General features: G+C 37.3%; 1 protein-coding gene across 3 annotated transcripts in view; it reads left to right on the top strand.

Moving 5' to 3' along the window:
• The window catches only part of Rap1a (RAP1A, member of RAS oncogene family), a 73,752-nt gene that overhangs the window by 16,121 nt on the left and 39,993 nt on the right, over positions 1-17,638 (top strand). The window contains exon 1 of one of the 3 annotated variants that reach the window (XM_042675302.1): positions 17,337-17,347. The exons of the other annotated variants lie outside the window; for them this stretch is intronic. The gene's annotated coding sequence lies outside the window, so the exon portion shown is untranslated. Of the gene's footprint in view, positions 1-17,336; positions 17,348-17,638 lie in introns of those variants that run through there. 3 annotated transcript variants of the gene reach the window in all.

The following is a 17,638-nucleotide window of genomic DNA, read 5'->3' as shown; positions in this document are numbered from 1 at the left end:
GTTTAATTTTAAACTATAAAATATTAGAAGTGGTTATTAAAGTATGTGTATGTAGAATGAGGTAACTCCCTATACAGGATAGAGTTGGAAAGATAGAAACAAACATCTGACCTTTTTTTCCCCTCTTGATTCTCGTTCTTGTTCTGCTTTTACTGAAGAAAGGGAAATCTGATAAATATACAATTTAGTCAGTGTATAGAAAGGTAGCATAGAGTTTAAGAGTGCAAGCACCAAAGAGTTGTTACTGGGATCTGATCCTTAGCTTCACAAATTACCATTTCTGAACTTGGTAAGATATTTGGCTTTAGCTTTACCTTCTTTAGCTATAAAGCATCAAGGAGGCAATAAAAATGAATAAATCCTGTCATTTCCAACAGATAGAACTGCAGGTGATTATGTTAAATGAAATAAGCTTAGTCACATTTATACATAGAATATAACCAAGTTAATCTTACAGAAGTTGAGAGTAGAGAGTAATGTTTACTGTGGAAAGTAAGGGGAAGACAAAGATAGGGTAAGGTTGATCAGTGGGTATGAAGTTATAGTTAGAAATAAGTTCTGGTGTGCTATTGCACAGTGACTATCAGTAATGTGTTGTGTGTATATGTTTTAGGTATTAATTAAAGCTAGACGAAGGATGTTCTTACCATAAAGAGATAAGTGTTTGAGAAGTATGTTTACACTGATTTGAATATTACATAGAGAATATATCTTGTGGTACCCAGTTTTAATGTATCATTTTAAAGGTAATAACATGAATGATAAATCACTCACTACTTTATGGTCATAAAAATAAAATACTATATTCTATATAAAGTACTATTTTTATTTTATTTTATTTTTTTGCCAATCCTGGGGCTTGAGCTCAGGGTCTGGGCACTGTCTCTGAGCTTCTTTTGCTCAAGGCTCGCACTCTACCACTTGAGCCACAGCACCACTTCCACCTTTTCTGTTAATTGGTACTGAGGAATTGAACCCAGGGCTTCATGCATGCCAGGCAAGCACTCTACCACTAAGCTACTTTCCCAGCCCTAAAGTACTTATTATTGAATGTTACATATAATCCCATCTCTGCTGTGGATTACTATGTCTGATTCTGATTTCATTTTCAAAGTTACTGGCTGGTTCCCATAAAAATGTTTACAGCTTAATGTTTACAAAGAGTCTTTAATGCATTATTTCTTTTATGGAGAATAAAAGTACAAAAAAAAAAAGAATAGGACTTAGATTCCTAAAAACAGGGGAACCTGGACTAAATGTTCTACGCACTTTGCTAAGTACACTAATTTTTCTGATTTTCTTTTATTAGAAGGACTTTAAATAGACTTTCGTTGACGCTATTGGGACTATTAGGAAAAACACTTATTTTTAACTTTGAAGACTCAGTACTCTTCTTCATACTTTAATTGTAGAAACTTGGTTTGGGTTTAGAATTCTAACAGTGTGCTTTTTACAAGCCATGTCTCACTTGATCTTCACAGTTCTGTAAAAATGGTAGGACAGATGGCATCACTCATACTCTCAAAGTTGAGACATACTTTGAAGAAGTTGTAGCCCTAGAACTAAATAGTTAGTTAAGGTCTACTATCTCTTACATGAGTTTTCATTTTGTTATATCAGAGAGCCCAGCAGAATCATTTCCTGCTTTATAATTGACTTATCTTTTCCAGAAAGTAAAAGTTAGACTGCTAAATTGTTGTCTTTTTCGGATTTTCTAGAAATTTAATTTGTTAATTTTCTTAGAGCAGTTTTGAGTTTGTAGTAAAAATGTGTACAAGTAGAGATTTCCTATATACCTGCTGCCCCACAATTTATCTATTCTCAGCACTTTCCCAGGAAAGTGCTCCATTGTTACAGTGAGTGGGCATATCCTGAGTCATGGTCCACATTAAGATTCACTCTTGGTACCATTTATGGGTTTGAATAAATGTGTAAATTACATGTATCCACAGCATAGTATCATAGAGTACTTTAAAAACTCTTCGTGCTCCCATCTTTGAGTATTTACCAAGTAAGAACAACATATGACTAATTCTGTTGCAGTGCGTTGCTATGATTTTTACCTTATTTATTATAGCCTGAGGATTTAGAAATGCTTGATTTGGAAGAAAGTTCTTAAATTACACCTGATGCTAAAAAGTTAATAAGTTAATTGATTCTAAATGTAATTTTGATTTAGTGAAATATGATTCTCTGGTTCTTACATTATTCTTAGACAAGCTAAACTATCTTTCCTAGGGGATTTTTTTTTTTTTTTTGAGATACAGTATCACTGTAATCCCACCTGACCTCTAATTTAATTTCTCTGCTTCAGCCTCCCAAGGGTTGAAAATTACAGGTGTTCACCCAGCTAAGTTGTCCAGTTTCAAAACAAAAGTGATTTTAGAAATCCTTTGAATGAGTGCTAGCCTAGTAAGAAAGATCAAGTCCCTGAGTTCAAACCTTAGTACAAGAGTAGAGGCTGGGGTGGGGATGGGGTGACAGGAGGAAAGGAGGGAAAAAATCATTTAAGAAACAGAATTCATTACAGTGTATAATGCTTGCAGGGACATAAATTTTTTATTTATTTTTTTGTCATGGGGCTTGAACTGTAATATAGTCCCTCAGCCCTTCAGCTCAAAGCTAGTGCTCTACCACCTGAGCCACAGTGCCACTTCTGGTTTTCTTGTGGTTTATTGAAGATGAGCTTTCAAAGCCTGTCCTGCCTGGGCTGGCTTTGAACTGTGATCCTCAAATCTCAGCCTCCTGAGTAGCTAGGATTATAAGCATGAGCCACCGGTGGGCACCCAGACATACACATATTTTGAGAGCATTGTTTGCAAGAAATTCAGTTTATAAGTTTAGAACCTGCTCTTATATTAATCAGTCCTATGTAAAAGGGAATACAAGGAAGTCTTTTCCTTGTTTCCAACAGTTTGACACTGATAGAAGGCAAGGCTAATTATGAAACAATAGAGGGCAGGTCACCAAACAGGCCCAAGACCTGTTTTGTATGACCCTAAAGGTGAGACTGCCTTATACTTCTTAAAAGGTTAAAGAGCAATGAATAATACGTTACTTATGCCTTATGTAGCTTACAAAGCATAAAATCTTTGCTACCTACCCTGCACAGAAGGTTGTTACAAGAAATTGTGTCACATAAAATATTAGGTGACTGCAAATCAAAACCACAGTGACATATGACTGTATTATCACTAGAATGACGGTTTTATTTTGTTTTTCTAAATAACCAAAAGGCAACAAGTGTTGGCAAGGATATGGAGAAATTATAACATGTATGCATTCATTGCTAGTAAGAATGTTAAGTGGCACAGCTGTCTTGGGAAAACAGTTTGGCAGTTTCTTAGAAAGTTAGGTAAAGTTGCCATATGACCCAACAATTTCATCCCTATGTGAATTGCCAAGAGAATTGGAAACATGTTCACCAAAAAAAACTTGTGTGGAAATATTTATGACAATAAGAAGCTAGAGATGTGGCCCATTGGTAAAGCAAAGGCCTAGAAAGTGTGAGGCCCTGAGTTCAAACTTGCCAAAAAAGAAAAAAAAGATAAAATAGAAACATCTCAAAATATCCATCAGCAGCTGAAAAATGCATGAGCAAATTGTTGTATAGCCATTTATGGTATATTATCCATAGATAGGAATGAGATATTAACATGTAATATGGACAAATGTTAAAATTGAAAGAAGCTAGACAAATGAAAGGCCACATAAATTATATGATATTCTGATATATCGATGTAAATCTAGAGACAGATCTATGGGCAAATGTATAGAAAGTAGTTTAGTGATTGCCAGAGACAACTGGGAGAGTAAATGTGGAGTGTCTGCTAGAATAAAGGCATTCTTTTTAGGGTTATTAAAAAATATATATTGCAGTTACAAAGTAGTGATGGTTGTTATATAACCTTGTAAATATAATTTGGTTTACGTTTATATTTTGGGCAGTACTAGGGTTTGAATTCAGCATCTTGCTCTTGCTGAACAAGTACTGGAATACGGGTACTGAGCCATGGCCCCAGACCTTTTTGCTTTCATTTATGTATGTGTGTATATATTTATTTTTAATGGCGCTGGGATTTGAATTCTGGACTTAATGCTTGTTAGGCAGATCCTCTACTTGAGCCATGCCTCTAGACCTTTTTGCTCTGGTTATTTTTGAGATCGGGTCTCACTTTTTGTCTGGGCTTTCCTGGACCATTATCCTCACATTTATGCTTCTAATTTAGGTGAGATAACAGGTGTGTATCACTACACATTTTTTTGCCCTAACTATCTTTAAACCTAGGTCCTCCCAAATCTCTACCTCCTGTGTAGCTAGGATTATAGGTGTGAGCCACTGCTCTCTGCTTATTTCTCAGAGTCTTGTGTGCTTTTGCCCTGGCTGGCTTAAGACTATAATCACACCTCCAGCTTCTAAATAGTCAGGATAATATTGTGTTATACTCAACCCTTTTAATATAATTTTTTAAAAAATCATTGACTAATATACTTTAATTTAAAATTTTTTATTATTATAAAGGTGATGTACACAGGGATTACAGTTATATAAGTCAGGCAAAGAGTACATTTCTTTTTGGACAATGTCACCCCTTCTCTTGCTCTCAATTTTCCACCCCCCAACCCCCTCCCACAGGTTGTATAGTTCATATTCAACATAGTGTCCAATGAGTACCATTGCTGCATTTGTGAATAGTATACTTTAAAATGGTAAATTTTATGGTATGTAAATTAAATCTTCAAAAAGAAAATGCAACCAGATATTCAGTAGTAAAAAAGGAAGCAATAAGAGGTCAGGTAAAGACTATTATTTCAGCATGAGTTGCTAGATATCACTCTGAAATTAGGGCTTGGAAAGGGTATGAAAGATTTGTATAGATTAATGTATAGATAAACATCTCAGATCCTGTAAAGATGTGGTAAGATGCAAGAGGAAGGAAACAGGGCTAAACGGGAATATTAACTGACTAAGCCTGCCTTTGTATTCGCATTTTCATGGAATAAATGATTATCATTCTACCCTGGGGCAAGAATTGTTTTTCTTTCTTTTTTCCTTTTTATTATGAGCCAGTACTAAAGCTGTCTACTATGATACTTTTAACAGGTTAATCACAGATTGTACATTTCTAATCCTAAGAGCTGAAATGTTCCAAAGTTTGGAAATGTTGAGTGATACCACAAATGGAATTACTTGGCCTTATGTAACAAGTCACAGAATACAGGAACACTAAGAATATTGTGTAAAATTATCTTCATTCTCTTTATAAATTATGTACATAAGTGAGTTTTATTTGAACTAAGTCACCCCTAAGATAACTCATTGTGTCTATGTAAATATTTTAGGATTAGAAAAAGTAAACTGAAATTCAACACACTTTGATTTCAGGTATTTTAGATAAAGAGTACTCAGCCTGAATAAAGATCTTAACAGCATATATTTTGAGGAATTTTAATGTATTTCATTTTAATTTATTTTAAATCATACATTCTGTGTATTGTTATTAAAAACAAAATCCCTTAAAATTGTTTTTTAAACTTGCACTTTAACCCCTGTGTACAGTATTTTCACAATAAAAAAATAAACTTGTATTTCACTCTTTATAAAGTTCTTATGAGTATTATCTTATTTGATCTTTTATGTCTATAAGTGGTACCTTTTTTTTTTTTCTTTTTTGTCTTGGGGCCTGAACTCTGGGTCTGGGCACTGTCCCTCAGCTCTTCAGCTCAAGGCTAGTGCTCTACCACCTGAGCCACAGCGCCACTTCTGGCTTTTTTTCTGCTTATGTGGTGCTTAGGAATAGAATCCAGGGCCTCATGTATACAAGGCAAGCACTCTACCACTGAGCCACCTTCCCAGCCCCATTCTTATTTTAAAGATGAGAAAGAAGCTGGGTGCTGGTGGTTCCGCCTGTAATCCTAGCTACTTTAGGAAGCTGACATCTGAGGATCACAGTTCAAAGCCAGCCTGGGCAGAAAAGTCTGTGAGACTCTTTATCTCTAAACATCAGAAAACCGGAAGTGGCGCTGTGGCTCAAGTGATAGAGCACTCGTACCTTGAGCTGAAGAGCACAGGGCCAGTGCCCAGGCCCAGTGTTCAAGCCTCCCATGACCAACAACCCCTCTGCCCCCCCCCAAAAAAAGCACATTAGAGTGATTAGGAGTCAGAATGGGGGCACAGGACTCAGAAAGTCTAGATTCAAATCCTAGTTCTGCTCTTAACTAGTTGTGCGTGAAGTTCATGAATTATTTGATCTTCTTAGTACTTTCTCTTGTGTAAAGCAGTGCTTATGATATCATAAAGTTGTATTAAGTTGACAAAAAGTAAAATTCTTGGAATATTACACATAGTATGACTTTAATAAGTATCAAATTGTTAATGTTATTTATACATATGAAAGCTGAGTGAAGTTATTATGTTCAAAGTCTTTCAGCTGATATAGTTCAGCAGTTTAATACAGATGTTCTGAATTCTACAGCTACTTGTTATCTATTTGCTTTTACTTGATTTTATTATATACTCTTATTTATTAGACATGAATCTGTTAACTTTCTAAATGTTCTTTTAAGTGATGAACAGACCATGTACTTCATATGTAAAAGAAAAAAAAACAAACTTTTTCTTCCTAGCAAGTCTGTTGCTTTACTCTATGGATATATAAACTAGTTTTTAGCAATCAAAAACTAAATTATGTAGGAGAAATGTTAAGGGAAAATACAGACTTAATATAACTTTACAAGAATCAACTTGATTACTGATGGAAAAAAAAGACATCCCTGATAGAAGCCTCATGTTCTTAAGTGCTAAAACTCATTTCATTTTTGTTTAAAATACTCCCTATAGTTTATCAATAGATATAGCTTGTAGCTTGCTATATTATCTAAAATTGGCAATTTGGAAATTTTTTTTCTTTTTTTTTCTTTTTTTTGTGGGTCATGGGGCTTGAACTCTGGGCCTGGGTGCTGTCCTTGGGCTCTTTAGCACTCTGCCACTTGAGCCACAGCGCCACTTCCAAAATTGGCAATTTGGAACTTGATATGGTGTATAAGATTTTATATATATATGATATATATATATATACACATACATTTTGCTTTCGATATAGTATAATAGGAAGAGATTGGAAATTTTCATAAAATAAAGCTTAATATTTACACATAAAAAATGAACTTTATGATAAAAGCAAAGTATCTGAGGGAAAATTTTTTGCTCAATTAAAAGTATTCTTGGTAAAAAGAACACACAAGTTAATAGGAACCCAATTTTTTTCCAAGGATAAATAAGAAAAATCATGCACAAAAAAGAAAACATGAAATGGATATTTTATAGCCACTTTAATCTTGTTAATTGGAGAAATTTAAAATTTGATTTTCCCTTCCCTTCCCCCCCCCCAATTACTGAGGCTTGATTTCAGGACTTCACTCTCTTGCTTTAGCTTTTTCACTCAAGACTCAAACACTCAAGCAACCTGTCCACTTCTGGCTTTTTGGTGGCTAATTGGAGATAATAGTTTATAGATGGTGAAGCTCTGTGCTGTTAGGGAGATGGTAAAATGGAGCTCACGTATTCCTGATGGGATAGTAAATTGGTAAAAGCTATTACTCTGCATGAAAAGTATTAAAAATATTCCTTAAGTTTGATCTATACATTAATGTTCCATCTGAGAATGTAACTAAAAGGAATAAAACTGGGTGGGGGGTGGGTATTTGGGGTTGTGAACAGGTCACTTTGGAGGGTGAGGCAGAAGGACCAGAGTTCAAGACTCTGGGATACCTGACTCAAGAAAACATTAAAAAATATATGAATGGAAATTTATTGCAGCATTAATAGTAAATTATACCTAACCCAATTTCATGTTATAGGTTATCAGGTATATTGTATGGCTCTGCATTGAATGCTGTAGCAAAGATGTTGCGTTCCATTTGTTTACTTGTCCTGTCCTTGAATGCCTCAATTAGTTTCTTACATTCACCAGTATGTTCAAGAGTCATAGAAGGCTTTTGTTTTTCTAGAATAGGGAAATGTCCCATGCTATTCCTTTCCAGTTGCACATTCCACAGCCTTACTTTAGCCTCAAATGCTTTCACCTTTGAAAGCAGGGAGCTTAGAAGCTGATTGGGGTCCTGCTTGAAGTTCAGCTCTCAGAGAAACTTGAAAACGTTTGTATGAATACCAGGTCATACAGCCACAGCAAGTTTTTCCCTTCATCTCTATGAACTGCTTGGCTTCATCCCATAGTTTATAAAACCTCATGAACATATTTCTAAGTCTCAGCAACCACTCTTCACAGTAATAAGATTACCATATAGAATCAAAATCATTTAATAACACCTTAAACTAAGAGCTGTTAAACCTGCTTTTAACAAAATTGATGCTACTGTTGATAACACATTTTTGATATATAAGGACTATTGCAGAGACTTTCTTGGTGTGACATGCAGGGGTATATAATTAAATCACTTGAATCAAGACAGATGATACAGGATTTCTTATTTTTGGTACCAGGTTTTGAGTTGAGTTCAGTGTCTTACACTCTTGGTTCACTTTCTCATACATAGCTGGCACTTTTATCACTTGAGCCTTTCTCTGAGCCATGCTTCCAGCATAGTGTTTGGCTGGTTACTTAGAGATGGAGCCTGGCAGTACTTTTCTGCCCTGGCTGGCTTCCAACCTAAGTCCTCACTTCCAGGTCTCATCACATCATCACAGATGTGAGCCATCAGTCCTCAGCAATTCAATTCTCTTTTGATAAATCCATTCAAGCCAACCATGGCTGGAGCTCCATCTGTAGTAAGGCCACTTTTCATACAGTTAGCTCAATCTTTGCATTGATAAAACAAATTTTCTCAAGCCTTCACCTCTTGTCCATTTCTCTTAGAAAAGATCGGCACTGCATCAACTTTTCTTTGTAGTTGCCATTTGTAGGATGTTACACCATGTATTTTTTTTTGTTTTTTTTCTTTTTGGTAATGGGCATCAAACCCAGGGCAATGCACTTGCTAGGCAAGCATTTTGCCACTGAGCTACATCCCAGCCCACTAAGTAAGTTTTGATAACTATTGTGTTGCCAGCAACTCAATCATTTTGTTTTGATCGCAGGTGTGATAATTAATCTTTTTTTCCGTATTTACTTACTTATTTATTGTGAGGGGTTACAATTACATGGGCAAGATAATGAGTACATTTCTTATCAAGCATTGTTGCCTCCTCCTTCGTTTCCCCTTCCCATCCCTTCCCATCTCCCACCCCCCCCACTCACCCCCACCCCGCTGATAATTCATCTTGAATTTCAAAAATGTCCAACATTTATATCATCAATTCTCGAAGTCTTTTTTTGTGTACTGTGCCCTCATTAACCTTCATATGTGAAGATTATTGATTGTGGATATGTAGTTAAAGGTTGAATTAAAATTATCATCTTTGCTGCCATCATTGTCATCAGAGGCAAGGTCATCAACTTCAAGATCATCATCACATCATGTCATCTCATTACATCTCATTGTTACCCCATTACTGTAGTTTTGCCACAGTATGTTCACACTTCTTCAGTGTATGCGCCCCAGCTTGCATGGCACTGACTGTCTTCTGAGTCACCACAATACAGACAGATGGACTACAGACAGCAGACAAGAAACATACCTGTCTGTCCTATTCTGTCCTAAGGTCTCCTGTCTGTCCTGTAGTGAACATTCTTTTTTTTTTTTGGGGGTTTGGTCGTGGGGCCTGAACTCTGGGCCTGGGCGCTGTTCCTCAGCTCTTCAGCTCAAGGCTAGCGCTCTACCACTTGAGCCACAGCGCCACTTCCGGCTTTTTTCTTTTTGCTTATGTGGTGCTGAGGAATCGAACCCAGGGCCTCATGCATGCAAGGCAAGCACTCTACCACTGAGCCACCTTCCCAGCCCTCTGTAGTGAACATTCTTATTATTATGATTCACTTAATAGAAATTTATGTTAGTATGAAAAGGCTAGATTACTGAATTTTGAGTCTTAGCCATGGTTGTCTTGGCAGGACCAGACCACATGATAGCCCCATGGACCAGTGTGCCCCTTCCTGTGCATTTAAGAAGTTCTACCCTTTGGCCGTGCGCCGGTGGCTCACACCTGTAATCCTAGCTACTCAGAAGGCTGAGATCTGAGGATCCAGGTTCAAAGCCAGCCTGGACAGGAAAGATCTGAGACTCTTATCTCCAATAAACCACTCAGAAAACCGGAAGTGATATTGTGTCTCAAGTGGTAGAGTGCTAGCTTGAGCTGAAGAGCTCAGGGATAGCGCCCAGGCCCAGAGTTCAACCCCCATGACCAACCAAAAAAAAAGTTCTACCCTCTTCTCATTTCTTTTTTTTGGGGGAGGTGGGTCCAGCCGTGGGGCTGAACATCTGTTCCTGAACAGCTTATTGGCAGCCACTGCTATCTTCTTCATTGTCATTGTCATCATTTTTTTCCTCCTCCTCCCTCTTTCTCCCCTCCTTTCCTTCCTCTTTCCCTTCCTCCCTCCTTCCCGTCTTCCTTCCTTCCTGCCTGCCTTCCTGCCTGTCTTCCTTCCTTTCGCCTTCCTTCCTGCCTTTCTCCTCCTCCTGTTTTTTGGTTTTATTTTATTTTGTCGTTCATATCCTCTGCCTATGTTTTTTTCTTTCTAAAAACATTTTTATCCTCCTCAAATAGTTGTACAAAAGGGTTTAATTTTAATGTGTCTGTACAATGCATCTTATCAGTATCATTCCTTCCATCATTGTTCCCCCTATTTTTGCCATGCCCACCCATCTCTTAGTCCATTTTCACATACGTATATGGAGTAGTCCGACTGTATTTGCCCTTCTGCATGTTTTTTAATTAGGTTGTTTTTTAGTTTTAAATTGTAAGGATTTCTTTCTTTTTTTTTGTCAGTCATGGGGTTTGAACTCTGGGCCTGGGTGCTGTCCCTCAGCTCAAAGCCAGCACTCTACCACTTGAGCCATGGCACCACTTCTGGTTTTCTGGTGGTTTATTGTAGATGAGTCTCCTGTACTTTCCTGCCCAAGCTGGCTTTGAACTTTGATCCTCAGATCTCAGCCTCCTGAGTAGCTAGGATGACAGGTGTGAGCCACTGGTGCCCAGCATCCATGCACTTTTTAAAAATAGTTACTATAAAGGTGATGTCTAGAGGGGTTACAGTTACATAAGGCAGGCAATGAGTACATTTGTTTTTGGACAGTGTTACCCCTTCACTCATTCTCTCCCAGTTTTTCCCTCCCATTCCCCACCCACAAGTTGTATAGTTCATTTTCAACATAGTATCTAATGAATACCACTGATGCATTTGTTCATTCTTTCCATGTGCTTTTAAAAATAATGTCTTTCTTTTTATTGCTGTGTGAAATATTCTGTAAATGTCAATCAGATCTAATTGATTGGTGATGATATTTGGTTCAACTATGTCCTTACTGATTTTTCTGCATGCTGTGTCTGTGATTTATTGACAGGGTTTGGAATCTCCCAACTATAAAATAGGCTCATCTATTTTTCCTTGTAGTTTTATTAGTTTTGTCTTATGTATTTCTATACTTACATCTAAGAATTGTTATGTCTTAAAGAATTGGCTCCTTTGTAGTACCCTTTTTAAAAAATATAACTTTATTTACTCTAAAGTCTATCTAAAATGAATATACCTAATCCAACTTTCTTTCTTTTTTATCTTTTTCTTTTTGTTGGTTGTGGGGCTTGAACTCAGGGCCTGGACACTGTCTCTGAGCCTCTTTGTGCCCAAGGCTAGTGCTCTACAACTTGAACCACAGTCTGGCTTTTGAGCGGTTCATTGGAAATAAGAGTCTCACAGGGACTTTTCTGTCTGGTCTGGTTTTGAACTGTGATCATCAGATCTCAGCCTCCTGAATAGCTAGGATTACAGACGTGAGCCACCAGAGCCCAGCTTCAGCTTTCTTTTTATTAAAAGTAGCATGGTATATCTTTTTTCATCACCATAATTTTTTATTTTATTTGTGTATTTATATTGAAAGAATTTTTTCATAGACAACATATAAAGCTTTTATTTTTCATTTATTTTATTTAAATCTATTTCTGCCTTTGACTAGTGTATTTAAAACATTGACATTTAAAGTGATTATTGATATAGTTGGATTAATTCCAGCTGTAGTTACTGTTTTCTCTTTGTTGTCCCTGTTCTTTTTTTTTTTCATTCCTTCTGTTTTTTCTGCATTCTGGTTTTGAGTGTTTTGTATTTTATACTTCCTTTTTTTGTACTAATCCTGGGGTTTGAACTTAGAACCTGAATGGGCTGTCCCTGAGTTTTTTTGCCCAAGGTTAGTGCTCTACTACTTGAACCACAGGTCCACTTTTGGCTCTTTTTAGTTAATTGGAGATAAGAATCTCACCAACTTTCCTGCCTGGGCTGGCTTCGAACCTCAGTCCTTAGATCTCAGCTTCCTGAGGATTAAAGGGGTAAGCCACTGATGCCCAGCATATTTCATCTTTTCTCTTTGTCATATTGATTATGATATTTTTAAGCTTTTTTAGTGATTGCCCTTAGATTTACAATATACATTTATAACTAACACAAGTCTTCTTTCAAATAACATTATGCTATTTTATAGGTAGTGCTAGTTATCCTGAAAGTCATTGTCTTCACTTAATCCATATGCTATAATCACATAATTAATTGTTGTGATTATTATAATAAGAAAAATGAAATGAAAATTTATGATTAAACTCATTTTCCTTTCTGAAGAATTCGCCTTCACATATTCTTGCAAGGCAGAAAAATTCCTTCAATTTTTGTTGAATCAGCATGGGTCTCTCCTTCATTTTGCAGGAAAATTGACCTGGAAGCAAGACATACAGTCTGGCTGGCTTTTTCTTTCAACGGTTAAAACATTTTATTTCACATTCTTGCTTACTTGCTTTCTGATGTAATTTTTATCCTTATTCCTCTTTTCCTCTGTCTTCTTTCAACATTTTCTTTATGTGTTTAATTTTCTGTAGTTTAAATGTAGGCCTAGGTGTAGGTATTTTAGTATTTATTAGTGTTCCCTGAACTTCCTGAGTCTGTGGTTTGGTATTTAACCTCCGTGTGTGTCTGTGTGTGTCTGTGTGTCTGTGTGTGTGTCTGTGTGTGTGTCTCTGTGTGTGTCTGTGTCTGTGTCTCTGTGTCTGTGTGTGTGTGTGTGTGTGTGTGTGTGTGTCTGTGTCTGTGTCTGTGTCTGTGTCTGTGTCTGTCTGTGTCTATGTATGTGTCTATGTATGTGTCTCCATGGTTTTGCTCCCCTATCCTTAGCTCCTCTCTCCTTTTGACCCTGTCATCAAAATTTATGTGGAAGCTAACTAATTCTTACCACCTCCACTGCAGCTGCTCTGGTCCATGTTGTCTTTGGTTGTTGCTGTTGTCTCCAAATTTTTCTTCCTGCCTCTGCTGTTGAGCTCTTCTGTCATAGCAAGAGAGTTTTAACATTTTTCAGCAGAAACTGGTCATCCTCTGTTCAGAATCATCAGTGGCTTCCTATTATACTACGTAAAGGTAGTCTTTACCTTGACCTAAAAGATTAAGTTTAACACCTTGTTTCATGTCTTACCTTACTTCCTTACTAATCAACCCCTCATTGCTCTCAGATTACAGTGTCATCTGTGTTCAGAAAGTCACCAAATATCTAAAGGCTTTCTATCTACCCTCCTCAGATTTCTGTTTTATTCTATAATTTTCTAAGTCTGCTTAAATATCACTATGAAAGGATGAAACCACATGCTCCATGAATTGTGTTCATTTTTCCTACTTGATTGTTCTCCAAAACACTTGGGTTTTAGTGTATTTTTTCAATGCTAAGATTAAGGGCCTTTAGTGTGCTAGCCAATAGTTCTATCAGTGAGCTATGTCCTCAAACCCTCTCTAAAATTCTTTTCCAGCTGATTTGTTTCTTTAGCAAGAGAAAGCATAGGCCACACTGGAAAAAGATGAAAGAAGGCCACTTTGTCTGGAGCACTTAGAATAAAGCAGTATCTTATCAAATGAGGCTAGATTGAGATTTGGGGATCAAACTACATAGGCCTTTTTGTAATATTTTAATATTTATCCTTGTTAATATTTTAGTGTTTATCCTTCTTAATATTTTAGTATTTATCCTTATGAGCAATGGCAACTGAAATATCTTAACTGTAAGGAATAGGGAGATTACTAGTGTGATATTTTTCTTGTTGTTGTGGGGGGGAGAGTGTCAGTTATAGGGCTTGGACTCAGGGCCCTGCTGCTGCGCTGACTCTTTTACTCAAAGCTAGCGCTCTACCACTTTGAGCCACAGATCCACTTCTGGTTTTTGAGTGGTTAATTAGAGATAAGAATCTCATGGGTGCTTTTCTGCTTTGGCTGGCTTCAACCCATGATCCTTAGATCTTAGCCTCCTGAATTAGTTGGATTACAGACATGAGCCACTGGTGTCCCGCTTTAAATTTTTTATTTTGTAAAGATTATTCTAGCTTCCTTAGGGAGCCTGTTGAGGGGGAAAGATTGGGTATGACAGGGAGATTCAGGAGTCAGCTTTTAGCAAGTTACTTAGTCTGAAAGAGTTGATGGCCATATAAAAAGAATATTTGAGTGAGGCACTCGTGATTTACGCCTGTAATCCCAGCTACTCAGGAGTCTGATATCTGAAGGTTATGGTTCATAGCCAGCCAGGGAAAGTCCATGAGACTCTTTATCTCCAATTAACTATAAAACTGAAATAGAGATTCTTTCAAGATAGCCATTTATAAACATCCAAGGGCATCAAACTTATATCTGGCCAAGCTGATAGATTTAAAGCTTTTAAAGCAAGCAGCTTATAAACAGAGATTCTGATTGTAATCCTTCCTTCCTTTCTTCCTTCCTTCCTTCCTTCCTTCCTTCCTTCCTTCCTTCCTTCCTTCCTTCCTTCCTTCCTTCCTTCCTTCCTTCCTTCTTCCCTCCCTCCCTCCCTCCCTCTCTCTGTCTCTGTCTGTCTCTCTCTCTTTCTTGCCTGCCTGACTTCCTGCCTTCCTTTCCAGTATTAAGGCTTAAACTCAGGGGCTGAGCTCAGCTTTTTTTCTTGCCTTCTTGCCTTCCTGCCTTCCTTTCTTTGCAGAATTAAGGCTTAAACTCAGGGACTGAGCTCAGCTTTTTCAGTCAAGGCTAGAACTCTACCACCTGAGACATCATGATCTTCAGATCTCAGCCTCCTGAGTAGCTAGGATTATAGTGTGGGCCACTGGTACCCAGCTCTAACTGATTTTCTAATGTAACTTTTTTAAACTTCCTTTATTCTATCAGTTATAAAAATTAACTGATACAGAAAAAGAGTTTAGTCAGCTGGAGAGAAAAGAAAACCCAAATGTCACACATGAGAACGGGTAGCTCCTCTGGGAGGAACCAGGATACAATAAGAAAAGAGCACTGCAACTTAGAGCAAAAGCCATGTGGAAAAGGGTGTGCCAAGTGTCTGATTGCCTCAGGTGTGAAACCAAATCCTTGTGTTACTTAGCCCTTCTCCAGAAAGAGGTACTGGGATACGGGAAAGGGATTGTTTTTAGTGATACAGCCATATTTTATCAGGGAGATTGACAAAACAGGAAGTTTAAAATGAATTTTTCCATCTGACTTTATTTCCAGATACTTTTTTTTGTTTTTGTTTTTCTTAAAAAATCGGTACACTCAAAATGCTTAAATAGGGATACAGGTTGACTCATTGTAACAATGAGATGTACAAGATGCTATGTTAAAAACAAACTTTACAACTTGGAGGAGGGGGTAGTTGTGGAGGTGGGAAGGAAGGGATGGTAGGGGAAAAACAAAGGAGGAGGCAACAATGCTCCATAGGAAATGTACTCATTACCTTGCTCATGTAACTGTAACCCCTCTGTACAGTATTTTTACAATAAAAAAGTACAAAAAAAATGGGCATACTTTCCCCAAAACTGTAATCCTCAAATCTCAGCCTCCTGAGTATCTTAAGATTACAGGCTAGACCCACAGCCCCTGGAAAAGCATTAGCTTCTTACTTAAATATTGTTATGTTGTCTAATTACCAGAAACCAGTGACATATTTAATCTCAGCTACATTTTCTTAACAAGGAAGTTAATGAGGTAAATGTTTTACCCAGTGGTAAGTTGTGTTTGTAACTTAGAGCCTTGTATAGAACTCTTATAGTCTAATTAGATAGTTTAATTTTGGTAGTTAAAAATTACACAAAATATTTCATTTGCAACAGTGACAGGCATTAGTAAGGAAAAATACCTGTATCTGTATAGTGAGAATGTATAAGATTTTTGACTCAAAGGGATCAGGAAAGTACTTCTTAGGAATAACAGGCATTGTTTTATTGTTTATCTCTAGTGCTAGGGATTGATCTCAGAGCCATTGCTCAAGCCAGGCAAACACTGAGCTATATAGCCCCATTCTCAGAATTGGTATTTTTACCAGACCTACTCAAGGCTGAGAAGTAAGTCAAAGGTAGGACCAGAATACAGAGGCCATTGTCTGAGACCATTTACTGAACTTGGTAAATGATGAGCTTAGGGTTCCATTGCCTTGGCAGACAGAGAGGATAGGAGGGAGATTAAGGTCAGCCTAATAGGAGACAATCCATTAAGTATCTATGTGCCATTACTCCCCCAAACTACTAGGAAAATTGTCTCAAATTTTGGCACTGGATTTAAGTGGCAATTCAGGTTTGGGGAACAGTGTTTCTCTAACATTTTAGTCAGAACCTAGCCCCTTCTTTGTTTTTTCCCTACTATCTCTTTCCTCCCTACCTAAGTCTTCCCCTCCCCCTTTCCCCTTCATAATTTTTTTTTTTTTTTTTTTGGGTCCGGTTGTAAGGCCTGAACTCTGGGTCTGGGCGCTGTCCCTCAGCTCTTCAGCTCAAGGCTAGTGCTCTACTACTTGAGCCACACCACCACTTCCGGCTTTTTTCTTTTTGCTTATGTGGTGCTGAGGAATCGAACCCAGGGCCTCGAGCATGCAAGGCAAGCGCTCTACCACTGAGCCACCTTCCCAGCTCCTTCATAATTTTTTAAAATACACAATTCAGGAAGAAATAAGATGCCAAGCACCTTAGCTTCCACTTATAATCATAGTTACTTGGGTAGATCACTCACAAAAAGTGTGTTAGACCCTCTTCTAAACAAACACAATGCTTGTTACAGTGGTGCATGACTGTCATCTCAGCTGCACTGGAAATGTAAATAAGAAATTTGTGGCCCATATATATGAGAGTGACAGAGACAAAGAAAGAAGAGAGGAGAAGAGGGGAGAAGAGGAAGAACACCAGCTTTGAGCAAAAAGCTAAGGGACAATACCTAGGACCTGAATTCTAGCCCCAGTACTAGTATAAAAAAAGAGACAGGAGGAGGAGGTAACCATGCTCGATAGGAAATGTACTCATAACCTTATTCATGTAACTGTAATCCCTATGTACAGTATTTCTACAATAAAAAATATAAAAAAGAGAAGAGAACTAAAATGAAATACACACATGTGTGCATGTGCGTGCACAGATAGATAGATAGATAGATAGATAGATAGATAGATAGATAGATCATGATGTGAAAAGTCAAATAAAGATAGCATTTAAGATTACATTATAAAATTTTCCTAAATTTATGGATTTAAATTCAACAAGTGAAATGGCTTATCCCTATAATCC

The sequence above is a fragment of the Dipodomys spectabilis genome, unplaced genomic scaffold, assembly GCF_019054845.1.
Source record: "Dipodomys spectabilis isolate Male_0828 unplaced genomic scaffold, ASM1905484v1 ptg000002l, whole genome shotgun sequence".
Classification (NCBI taxonomy): Eukaryota; Metazoa; Chordata; class Mammalia; order Rodentia; family Heteromyidae; genus Dipodomys; species Dipodomys spectabilis.
Note: the sequence above shows the minus strand (reverse complement) of the source record. Positions and strands in the feature narration are given on the sequence as shown.